General features: G+C 47.6%; 1 protein-coding gene across 6 annotated transcripts in view; it reads left to right on the top strand.

The window, feature by feature from the left end:
- The window catches only part of SLC8A3 (solute carrier family 8 member A3), a 147,771-nt gene that overhangs the window by 23,791 nt on the left and 111,618 nt on the right, over nucleotides 1–12,362 (top strand). The window contains exon 1 of one of the 6 annotated variants that reach the window (XM_050336985.1): nucleotides 9,262–9,384. The exons of 3 other annotated variants lie outside the window; for them this stretch is intronic. The gene's annotated coding sequence lies outside the window, so the exon portion shown is untranslated. Of the gene's footprint in view, nucleotides 1–9,261; nucleotides 9,809–12,362 lie in introns of those variants that run through there. 2 more of the 6 variants (XM_050336983.1, XM_050336984.1) reach the window with 2 other exon arrangements.

The raw sequence follows: 12,362 nt of genomic DNA, 5'->3' as shown, positions 1-12,362 counted from the left end.
GCTGAGAGTGTGTGATCTGCATGTGTGATACCTGCCTGCTGTGGCTTCTGGGCTGGGCTTCTGAGGCAAGGAGGCTGTGTGGTCTTCCTCTGCCACCACTACTGACCTATCCCTCCCGTAGCTCTGGGGCCTGCTAGCTGGAAATTTGGAAGCCAAGTAGCAGTTCCCAATTTCCCAGTTGTGAGCAATTAGGAAGGCGGAAGACCAGGCTTGGAATGCCCAGTCTGAAGGAAGCACACAGTATGTTAGGGCTCTACTGCGAGACACTGTGTGTTGCCAGCTGGGTCTTGTCTGCTGTCAGCTGTGCTGAGTGATGCTGGGTCACTCCTGTCAAGTGTGGTTCAGGTGGCTGGTGCACCTGTGAAAACTGACAAATCTCTTACTGGCATGTAGAGATGAGGCAGGTTTTTCTACCTGTTTTTTCTGTTCCTGGCCTTTGGGGTGAGGTTGGTTTATTTGGGAAAAAATGCTATGAGTGACCTGTGACTGGGATTCCTGAAAGTGGGAGATACTGCTTTGCAGCTGCAAGATGGTCAGCAGTGCAAAAATGAATGTGAGAAACCACACAGCCCTGAGCCTGTGGAAAATGGCCATTTTTGGCTCCTCCCTCTGCCAGAAGTGCCCTGAGAGCCTGAGATAGGCAGCCCAAGACTCTCCAGGCTGAAGTGTTTCTGCCATTCCAAGCTATTCCCCCCATTATCTCCAGAAAAAAACTGCTTCTGCACATTATGGGATACAAATCAGCTATCATAGGGAGAAAGAGAGAGGTATTCTAAGTTCACAGTTTATGTGATGTGTTGACAAAGAGCAACAGCTAAACCCATGTCCCCACAGAAATGACACAAAGAGGGGCTTAAAGACAGTGTGTAGTGAGAGGAGCAAGGGTGAGAGGCAGGTGCAGGTGGGAGACAGTGTACAGAAAGGGGCAGAGGAGAGGGCAGAGGCTGAATGTAGGACTGTGTACAAAGTACAGGACAAAATACATATTGTGTCTAAAATAAATCCCTTTAGAAAGAAAACCCAGGCTATGGAAGACAACCGTATCTTTTGAGCATACAGCTGAATGTGTCTTTCACCTCCACAAATTAACTTCTTTCCATCTGAATTCTTTTGACTGCTCTGAGGGTGGGATTCTGTCATTGGAAGAATCCTGTGGGACTGCTTTGGGCTGTGATGGCCTGCCTAGAGCAAGTGGGCTGTGTACAGCAGTATCTAAGCATATATAGGTATATGTTGCGTGTGCCTAAGTCCTTTTGTGGTTGTGCACTTTTTTAAAACAAGAGATAATACTTTGTAAAGTTAACTTTTAGGAGAACCTGAATAAATTAATACTTAAAGGGATAGCAAATGTTTTATTATCAATTTAATCCCAAAACATTACACGTATCAAAAGGATGATTTGGCAACATAACTACATATTTAAAGGCAAGCCTTCAGCTGAGGGTGATGGCAGGCCTTGTGTGGTGTCACAACAGCAGCCTCTTCCCAGGGAGACTGTCTCTGTCCTACCACCACCAACAGAGTAGTCTGGGGACAGATTTGTACCAGAAGCACTCATCCCATACATGTTTCCTGGATCCTGCCAGACCTGGACAGAAGCCACGTGTATCCTAGAGATGGATGCATCTTTCCTGTCTCTCCATGTACAAGCTGCTCACTCCTTTAATTAAACTGTTAACTTTCATTAAGAGCTGATCTTAATTTTAAAGTTCTTTTTTTTTCCCTCCTGATTTTTATAAACCAGGATTGGATTCTCCTAGAGGGAAGCATGGCTTTCTTTTAAGAGTTTGATTTGGTTTGGTGGTTTTTTTGGTTTTGTTTTTTGTTTGTTTGTTTGTTTGTTTGTTTGTTTTTGTGTGTGTGTGTGTGTTTTTGTGTTTTTTTTTTTGTTTTTGTTTGGTTTTGTTTGTTTGTTTTGTTTTTTGTTTTTTGTTTTTTGTTTTTTTCCCAGTATGTCTCAGCTGCTTTGCTAAGAAAATTATTACATTGACTGTAGGGAAATAGTAAAATTTTATTCTATCTTTATCCAGCATTTTTTGTTATCCCCATTGGACAGTGCTATCAAGGTCTGTAATTATGCTACCTGGTAACATCCCCTGAAGTTAAAGACCATCAGCTCTGGTATTTTGCATGCTCAAAGTGGAGACAAGTCATAGCATGAAACCTTGATTGGGGGCCCCCCAGAAGCTGTTGTGAAGTTAAGGACAGGGGCATCCGCAGTCACACCAGCATCTTCTGCCCATGACCTGAGCACCCACAACCCCATGCCAGGCACTGCTCGTGTAGGTGGGTGGCTGCAGGGTGGCTGTAGGTCCATTGGCTATCTGGGCTGCAAACAGGTAGGACAGTCTGAATTGCTGATGCTGTGGAATACCCTTAGGATATAGGGCACAATGTGCTCCTGCTACTTACATGCTATCTGCAATGTAGTATAACCCCAACTATTTTTCATTACAGCACACTTTTAGCCTGTTAGCAAGCCCACTGGCCAGGGAGTGGCTTACCCAGAATGTGAAGATATAGGCATAGGATGCAGAGGGAAGAGTTTGAAAGAGGTGCAAGAAAGCCAGCCTGCATGCAGTGCCTGGCTGGAGCTCCAGCTACTGCTCTAGAATCACTATGAATCCTCCTCTCCATGAAGCACTGGCTTAGTTTAAGAAACATGGATTTTTTTTCATGCTAATAGCCAGCACGTGGCACAGGAAGCAGAAAAAAAAATCTCAGTGCCAGTGTTTAACAGGGAAACCAGAGTGGTGGAGGTACAATTGATTTTTGTCTTTGTTGGGTTTCAAAATCAATGAAATATGAACTTTTCCCATCGATTTTTTGAATTCAAAATTATTTTGGGAAGCTATTAAATGAATTGACAACTTTGTGAGCTAAATCCTCTGTAAGACACGTGTGAGAACCAATCAGAATGTGCTGATGTGCTTATAGGCTTCTTGTCATGTTAATTTGTGTTGCTCTTGTCTATCATACCAAACCTCCTCCTCTGAGGCAAGGCTCGTCAGTGCTCAGTGGGAGTAGGGAGAGGAGCAGATCCATTCCACTGCTGTAATCTGAACCTCATGTACCTGTTCTGCAGCTGAGAAAAGGGTGTATCACCAGCAGTGTTGGTGGTGGTTGCTCATTACAAGTCACTGCAGCTGAAATGGCCTTTTTGAATGTGCCCTTTGTCCTGGCACAAACCCACTGCTGTAAGCTGTAGAGGCCCACTGGTCCTTTCTAGAAAAAGTTTTTCTTATAAAACCCCTCAAAAAATATATAACTAGTTTGTAATAGAGTTGCTATTAAGCTACTGCTCTAAGACACTGTAGTGGTTTTGAGTCTAGGCCTTCCTTGGTGACCAGGTTGGAACCAAGGAACCAAGGCCATGTTCCCAGTATTCCGTACGATTTTTACGTAAGCAAGAGTATAAATAAGAAGAGAGAGGAAGCTCTCACTCTCTTTCTTCCGGCGGACTGAAGGTGAAGGTAGCTTTGCTGTCGCTCTGCCCGGGCGAGGGAGTGAGGCCTGGTGCATCTGGTTGGCCTTGAGAGGCAGAGAGTGCTGGTGGTTGTGTGGTGTGGTTCGCTGTCTCTTGAAGGAAGTATTTGCGTTGTATCCCTTTTTATCCCTTTTTCCCTTTTCCCTTTCCCTTCCCTTTTCCCTTTTGGAGGGTTCCCTATGGGTGTAATAGTGTATATAATCTTCTTTATATATACATATATATAAAAATCTTCCACTTGAAATTCAGTTCGATTTGGGTTCTTTTGATTTTCTTTTTCGTGATCTTTTTGGTCAGCTGGGAGAGAGTGAGAGGAAGGGGGAAGGTTTTGTCCCTGGGGTCTGGGCACTTGGCTGGGAGCCAATTCCAACCTGGGACAGACACCAAAAAAACCCGAGTCCCAGAACTCTTCAACCTGAGAAGGTCCCCCTGAACACTACCTGTGGATGGCATTTAGAGTGTGAAAAAAATCCCCTTTCCTTTAGTCCTGGTTCCTGACCCAGCATGCTCTGGCTTGCCGGGCCAAGCCCCTGGTGTTTGTCCCGAGCAGTGGATATGCTCCACCACAAAAGTCCACTGTCTCTGTACCCTGCAGTGGTCCATCTATGGATCAACCCAGTTTCTGAAGCCAACGCTAAAATGGAAAACTTTGGAATTAATGTGTCCTGGATTCCACAATGATCAAAATCTGGTTGTGAGGTGTGCCCTCACTTTCCACTGTCAGGTAGATTCTTTGGAAGATGTCACTTGTCATCAAAAGTTTTCAAGGGCTTGACTTGCCCGGGACTCCTAATGACTGGTTGCTATCTTTAGTCAAGTTGGTTTTGTGTTTTGTTTTTTTGGTTTTTTTTTTTTGGTTTTTTGTTTGTTTGTTTGTTTTTGTTTGTTTTTTGTTTTTGGTTTTTTGTTTGTTTTTGTTTTTTGTTTGTTTGTTTGTTTTTGTTTGTTTTTTTTGTTTTTGTTTTTTTGTTTGTTTTTTTGTTTTTTGTTTTTTTGTTTTTGTTTGTGGGGTTGTAAATGGTGTCTGAATGCTGTGTAAAGTTGTCTTAGGTCTATGTTCACTTGCACAGAAAACCCTTGGCAAACCCAGACCAGGGCATGTTTGTGGTACCAGTCACCTACATGTCGGCTTGTCTCTGCATTGCTCTGCACTCAGTTGCAATGGTGAAGATGACTGCACAAAGAATTGCCCTTCCTTATAAGCCAGACCTGAGGAACATGGCCTCTGACCCCAAACTTAACCTCCTGGGAAGCTCTGCATTGAGATTAGAGTATCTTACTGTAACCTACACCTATCACAGCCACATCTGGGGATCAGAAAGATTAAATACGCATTTTGCTCCTTTCTGATCAGTGAGCAAAGGATACACAAAGAATCCTTGTCCATCTGTGGCAGAAACCCATTTGCTAGGACCTGTAGAAGAATTGGCAATGGGAAGTGCCATGAAGAGGGCATGGACTGTCCCAGGTGTCCCATGACTTACAAGAATTTGCACACTGTTGATGATGTATATATAAAGCCGAGCTCTAGCCATTTTTTGCAAAGCAGGCTTTTATGGGGGAAAAAATAAAGCACAGAATTTTACATTTGAACTGGGTTCATTTGCTCTGTAATCATGGATAGCCTTGAAGCTGTCTTCTACATGGTGGCTCCTTTCCTCTTTCCTCTAGAATGTCATTTTTTCTCAGATTTGGAACTTTATTTCAAGGCTCTGCAAATGCATCATACTAATAAAATGTCACATTATGCCATCCCTTCTGACACAAATGTGAGCAGGCACCTGATGAAAGCTGATGAGGGAAGAAAAGCAAATCTATGGAAAAATAGCCCAAAACATAACACAGATTCACCAAGATGAAATCTTGAATGAGAGAAAGGGGCTGTGCCAGGCCCTTAGGTACAAACTTGAGGACAGGAGCACTCGGGCTTCTTGTATTTAAGGAATACAAGGGCCAATGTACGTAGTGTTTGTGGCCATTCTTGGGTCATTAGGCCAAGGGCTGAAAGACTGCAGGAGGACAGCAATAGTAGGAGCAATTCCTAAGGCCTTGCCCAGGTAAAAACTTTTCAAGGCATAGCCAAACCTACAGCTCGTAATGTTTGCCATAATAAAACAGTAATATGGCCATATCCACCTGAAACTTTGGATGGCAACTGTGTGAAGTTCTTACCCATATGTGCTGAGTGTGTAGCTGATGAATGAAGGGGAAGGAAGAGGTCCTTTCAGACCCAGCTAACACCTCCCAGAGTTTCCTCTGGAACTTGTAGGTCACTGGCAGGTTTTTATGTCAATAGATGCTTTTGACCTGGCAGAGCAAGTCAATCCCTGTTATGCACATTGTCTTTATCAACAGTGCTGCCATCAGCTACGTTCTGTTGTCAGCACCTTTATTATCAGCATACTTGCCAGCAGAAGGCTGAAGTCATGGGATATTGAAACTATGGATTAAGTTAGAAAAATCTTCACTAGTTTTAGGTGGACAAGGAAAGGAAGAGCAAAGCCTACATTTCTTGTTCTGCTTCAAATCTCAAGAGCTTGGAGACAGGTTTGAGAGAAGGATTAAGGTCCTGACTGTTTACAGGAAAAGTCCCAATGGTTTTATTAAGAACTTCTTTACTGTGAGGGTGACTGAGCACTGGAACAGTTGCCCAGAGAGGTTGGGAAGTCTCCTTCCCTGGAGATATTCAAAAGCCATCTGGACACAATCCTGAGTAATATACTCTAGGGGACCCTTCCTGAGCAGGGAGGTTGGACTAGATGACCTCCAGTGGTCCCTTCCAACCTCATCCATTCTGTGGCTCTGTGTTGTTTAACATATTACTGTTTGGTAGATTTCCAGTGATTTTGGGTTGCAATCATAGAATAGTTTGAGTTGGAAGGGATCTTTTAAAGGTCATCTAGTTCCAGCCCCCTGCAATGAGCAGAGACATCTTCAACCAGATCAACTTGCTGACAGCTCTGTCCAACCTGACCTTGAATGTTTTCAGGGATGGGATGTCTACCATCTCTGGACAAGCTGTTCCAGTGTTTCACCTTCCTAACTGTAAAAACCTTCTTTCTTATATCTAGCCTAAATCGACCCTCCTTCAGTTTAAAAACAACAGCCCTTGTCCTTAGGTGAGGTAACACTTGAAATATAAAGTGACCTTGGTATTCATTAAAAACTAATACCCATGCTTGTTTAGTGAGATTGTGGTAATCAACCCAGAAATTTAAAACTCCTGTATTTTATTTGCTAAAATTAATATAAAGAAGAGGTGGTTGGTTGGTGTTCTTTAAATTTTTAATAGTATTTTTATATAAAGGGCTTGGTTGCTTTCATCCCAGGTTAGTACCTTGCAAGCACACCTTTAAGATGAAGGTAATAAAAAAATTTCATATACTCCCTCTCATGATGAAAAATTTCTGCCTGAGCTGAGCAATGTAAGATGAGGCCCATATGGAAGGAAAGGGAAGAGGGAAATGCCCGGGAGCATTTCTTAAGTGTTTCTTAAGGCATGATTTTATGTACTGGGATGAGGTGAAACAAAACATCTGTGTACCATAAAGAGCTCTGTCTGTCTCAAGTTATTGTCAACTGTAAATTTGTGTGTTGCCCCCAAGGCTTATTCCTCCCGAAGAGCATTTTGTACTGCAATTCCTCAGCTCCAGACCTCTCTTGCTGAGCCTTAAACACAAGCAGTTGTTTGGAACTGCCTGATGATGAGCTGTGGCTTGCAAGAGTTTCCCTGTGCCAGCTGGGATGGTTTCCTTTGCTTGGTGTTGGAGGTGTCTGGAGAGCTGCCACCCTCGGGGTCTGTCCTCACTGGCAGGGGTGTAAGGTTTGGAGGAGGCCACCTGGAGATCAGGTGACACTGGCCAGTGCCAGAGTCCCTGCATCCACCCAGTCCTGGATTTCAGCTATTGATGCTGTGTTGTTGATTTTAAGTGTTGGTGTCAATAAGGGCTCTTCCGCAGCTCCAATGAGACTGCTGGGCACTTTAATGCCTTGGACCACACATGCACATGTGCCTGTGTTTCCCCAAGCACTGGGAAGCCCTTTCGCTCCCTGAAATCACACAGGAGCATCATCCAGGCTTACAGTCCTGTACAGGGCTGGCCAGCAACCTGAGCTCAGGCACTTAAGCACACGTTAGATCTTGCAGTGTCCTCTGGCCCATATCCATCCCATACCACGTTCTTACCTGATATACTGCCTTGCTTGGGTTATTTGGGGACACCAGGACTGGCAGGTGGCATTTTGGGAGATAAAAGGCTGAATCTGGCACCCATGGGATGTTCTGTACTCTTCTGTGCCACCATCTCATACTCCTTTGCAGCAACTGTGTCCCCTTTGTGGCCTCCTCTGGCTGTCCTACTGTCTCTGGGCTTCCATGCACTGCTCTAAGTAAGTAGCCAGACAGTATGGGTAACTACTCTCCCAGGTCTCTGGATCCTTTCTGTGCTGAGGTGTGGGGTCAGAGGCTGCCCTGTGGAGCCATAACTAGAACCTACCAGCTGACTTTCAGGGATTTAGTGGTCTGTGCTTTCCTGCAGGGAACCACAGCCCATTTGCAGCTTTTCTTATCCATTTTGGGCAGCATGAAGCAGGTGCAACTCTTCTATATGTCACCCTCCCAGTAACTGTTCTGCTGCCCTTTCCACTTCCCTCTGTACGATTGCTGCCTGTGCCTGGCTGAGGTAAGAGCTCTTGCCCAGTGTAGGACTCAGGCTCATGTTTCTCATGGCAGTTTATTCAGCTGCTTTTGACAGGGATGGTTTGAACTTGCACATGTGCTCGGGTCTTGACAGAAAGCTTTTGAGCCCTCCTCACCTCAGGGATATGGGGAGTCACTGCGGACAAATGGAGTGGGGACAGCTTCTCTCTGGAGGATGAAACAGACCATTCTGTGGCAAGATAGCCCTATGTCAGGGATAGTTGCCTTGTAGCACCTGGGCTTCAAAGAAGTGAGAAGCCATGCCAGAAGGTAAATCTTCTGGAGGCACAGGTCTGCCCATAACTGCTGTGGTGGAAACAGAGGGAATCACAAGGGGAGACAAATCTGTGTGCAAACACCATGATGTGTCTTGTGCAAGGCATAAAGCTACTGCCTTGTTCCACAGTTCTGGAAACCAGCCCCCAGTTGTCTTCTGCCAAACTCAAATAACAACTTTAGAGGCAACATGTATTTTTTACCTTAAAATGACTTGCTGTCTCATAACCTGTTATTTGACTTTGGTTTAAAAAAATAGCCGTGTGGTTTCTGCAAGCATAAACCAAAGCACGCAGCTTCAAATAGATACCAGGACCAACGCTGTGTGTGTAATTATATTGCCTATATTTAATCTCTCAGAAGTGTTTGGCAGATGCTTTAAATTTCAGATATGCAATCAATATCGTCTTTTCTGTGGCTCAGCTACCGTGTTCTTCCCCTCCCTTGCTTGAAATACACAAAGTCAAGTCAATATACTTGGAGGGTACAGGAGTGATCCCCGCTCCGTGAGTGTATATTCTATCTGTATATACCGACGGGGATCTCGTAGAGGTGTGTGTGTGCGCGTGTTACATGCAAGACGTGCTCTGCCTTCGTTTATTTTGGAAAGGGTTTGCCTTGGTTTCACCGTGCCTTGCTTTAAACGATCTGAAAATTCCCCCCCGGATTCAGAGGAATAAATATGCATGGCTTGTAATTCTGTTGCAGCGCTCGCTCCCAGCTGATAGGTGACGTGGAGTTTGGAGGCTCGCAGATTGGCTTTTTGATTTGGCTTCTTGCTGCAGTTGTGCAAACCTCGCTGGCTCCCAGAAATCAGGCTCAGCGCTCTGCTGTGCACCGTAATGCTGGGAAGCCTGGACCGAGCCCTGATGGTGTGAGCGCGGGAGTGGGGGAAGCCCAGCAGATTCAGTGGCAATCTGGGGTACAATCCATTTTCTCTTCCCCCCTCCCTCGACTCCCATTCATCTCCGTCCTCCTCGCCCTCCTCCCCCTTCGCCAGATCTCCCTTCCCTCCCCAAACTCCACCGCACGGAGCTGAAGATCAAGGCTGGTGGATTTATCAACATTTTACCTCCACCCCCACCCCCTTTTCCAGATGCACCTCCCCGCTCTCCCTGACAGCTGCAAAAGGGAGCACAGGTTTTGTAGCGAGCGAGGCAACTTGGACTGACATGCAAAGGCGAACCCCCCCGTACCCACACACACCGTCGGTGAATCACCGGGAGATGCGATGAGCTCCCTTTAGGAACCGGAAGGATTTGTGTTGGGGAGCCAGTGGAGCCCCCCTCTTCCCCCATCCCCCATCCCAACCCTCCAAAAAAAAGTCAGGAAAGGCGCCAGAAAGGGTAAGTAAGGGGGTGCCACCCCCGCTCCGTGGGAGACGCGAGGCTGGCGGGCAGGTGTCCGGCTGCCAAGCAGGGTTCCATGCCTTGCACGGGAATGGCTATGGAGAGGGGGGTGCTGGGGCCGGGGTGGTTGGAGGGGGCGAGGGCTCTTTGCAGGCTCATCTCCCAGGATGGGGGGGAATTCGCTTTGACTAGGCGCCGGGAGCTCGCTTCATTCCTGCTGTTTCCCCGGCACCGCGGCGGCTCCGTGCCCGTGTGTGTGTATGTGCGTGTGTGTGTGTGTTTGTGCTGCGGAGGCAGGGCTTTGCCCACGGCGCGGAGCGGGCGCTGCGGGGTGGATGCGCGGCGGGGAGGGGGCGCCGGGCCGGGCCGGGCCGGGCGCTGCGGGGCCGGGGCCTGTGGGAGCGGGCGGGCTCCGGCGGGGCGTGCGCGGCAGCACAGCCCGGTCCCGCGGCACCAAGCGCGGCCGCCCCGGCATCCCTCCCGCCGCCGGGCGGGGGTGCCCCGATTCGGAGGCGCGGCACGGCCCGCAGGGATGCCGGGGAGCCCGGGGAACGGCTCTGCCCGGGGCTGCCAGGCGAGGGAAGCGGCTCTCATGCAGTGCTATAAATTGTCTTCTTTTTTTTTCTTTTTTTTTTTCCCCTGAAATTCCCTTTATTTATTTATTTATCCCCCCCCCCCCATCCGCCGGGGGAGTCCGGGTCGGGCCATCCCCGGCCGTGGGTGGGGGCGCCGGGGCCGCCGCCCCGGGCAGCTGTCGCGCTCCGTCCGCCGGGGCCGGCTTGTTTACCCCGGGTGTCAGATATAGCCGCTGCGCCAGGCGCTGCCCTAAATAGGGCACGGGGCCGCCGGCGGGCCCGCAGCCCCCCATGGCAGGGGGAGAGGAACTCTACATACACACATACACACACACATACACGCATACGCATGAGAGCTGACCCATATGTGTGGTGGTTTCGTACTCTTCCTCCCTCCCAGCCTTGCTTCAGGGATTTGTGCTTTTCACCTGTATCTAAAGTATCAATCACCGTGGATGAGAGATGAAACCATTACAACTGTTTTGGGTGTTTTTTTTACTGTTACGCTAAAATGTGAGGCCATGGCCATTTCCCCCTTTGCTCCCTCCAATGGAGCTGTAGTGTAATGGTTAGGTTCCTGACTTCTTGGTTTGTCCCTGGCTTTGTTCTAGGGATTTCACCTTAAAAATCTGTTTCAGATTTAAGGGGAGACACTGGAGAGACAGTTGAGGTGAGAAGGGGTGCCATACTCACATCCTCCTGCTCCTTGTGTTTATGTGTATGTTCCTTTAATTCCTTACATCTCTTTATGAAGCAGAAGGTTGATTTTGTTGAGCTGGTTTTTTTAGTTGTGGAGAGGACAGGGCTGGAAGACTTAGGTAACAATCGGTAGCACCTTCCCATTCAGGAGCCCTCATCCCATGTTCTCTGGGAGGCTAGCAGGAGACCCGAAAGAGCAGAACTGGCTTTGGGGAACTGCTGAGACACAGAGGCCTTGAAGGTGCTCTATAGGTTTGGTGCAGCAGGGAGAGGCATCAGTCCCCCATGGCATAAGCATTTCTAGGGAATCTCTAATCCTGCTCCATCCGCTGCTGTTGAAAACATTTTTTTTACCCTGATCATGGTTTAGCTGAGAAAGTCACATTTGGTGCTTATGTTCATGCTTCTGTGTTCAACTGGAACAATACTTGTTTCCGGAATAGAAGTAGTGATGTTGGAAAAGAGCATGTCCAGCTACTTCCGAGGGCTGGCTGGGGAGGAGCAAAGGCAGCCCAGGAGCCCTCAGTTCTGCCATGAGTGTGCAGTGAGATGGCAGGCAAATTGGTTACCCTGTGTTGTAAACAGAAGGGTGTAATATCAACCAGAGTGGGGAAGGAGAGGACTGATGGGGGTAGAGAGTCCTAGTTAAAAGGTGCTGTACTGCTGTCTGTTTCTTTTCCCCCTAAGCCAAATATGAGTCCTACTCTTAGTAAATGTGTAGTTTAAGCATTTCCCAGATGCCCAAGGTAGGACAGATTGTGGTAATCCCACTGCTGAGATCCTGTGTGAGAGCAGTGGAAATGCAAGTAGGCTTCTGGTCTCTGGCATACCTCCAGTGTTCTGCTAGGCACATTTATCTCCTGGGTCTCATTTCTATCATTAATGGTATTTTTCTCCCCCTGTGGGGATTCGGTGAGGACACAGTTACAATAAGTAGTGGGTGACAGGGTGTGAGAAGGAAGGCAGATGTCTAGCCATCCTAACACCACTCTGTATAGCACTTGTCCTTTGCAGAGAGATTGCCCCTTGCTTTGCAAAGCTGCCACCTGACAGGACGGCACCTGGAATGGCAGATGCCATCATCAGATGGAATAGTCCTTTCCCCCACGCTGGGCAGTGTGGGATCGATCTTTAACACCAGCACCCAAAACAGGAGAGCGCACGTGGAGCAGACAGCAAGCATGGCCTGGCTCGTTAACTATGCTGTGCTCCACTGGCTCTTGCTGGGCTGCGGTGAAGGCAGGAGCTGCCCTGTCTGACTGGAACAGAGTGTGTTG

Source organism: Myiozetetes cayanensis, unplaced genomic scaffold (genome assembly GCF_022539395.1).
Source record: "Myiozetetes cayanensis isolate MyiCay16 unplaced genomic scaffold, myiCay2020 scf6-25, whole genome shotgun sequence".
NCBI classification, from domain to species: domain Eukaryota; kingdom Metazoa; phylum Chordata; class Aves; order Passeriformes; family Tyrannidae; genus Myiozetetes; species Myiozetetes cayanensis.
The sequence above is the reverse complement of the archived record's forward strand: the minus strand, read 5'-3'. Positions and strand labels throughout refer to the sequence as shown.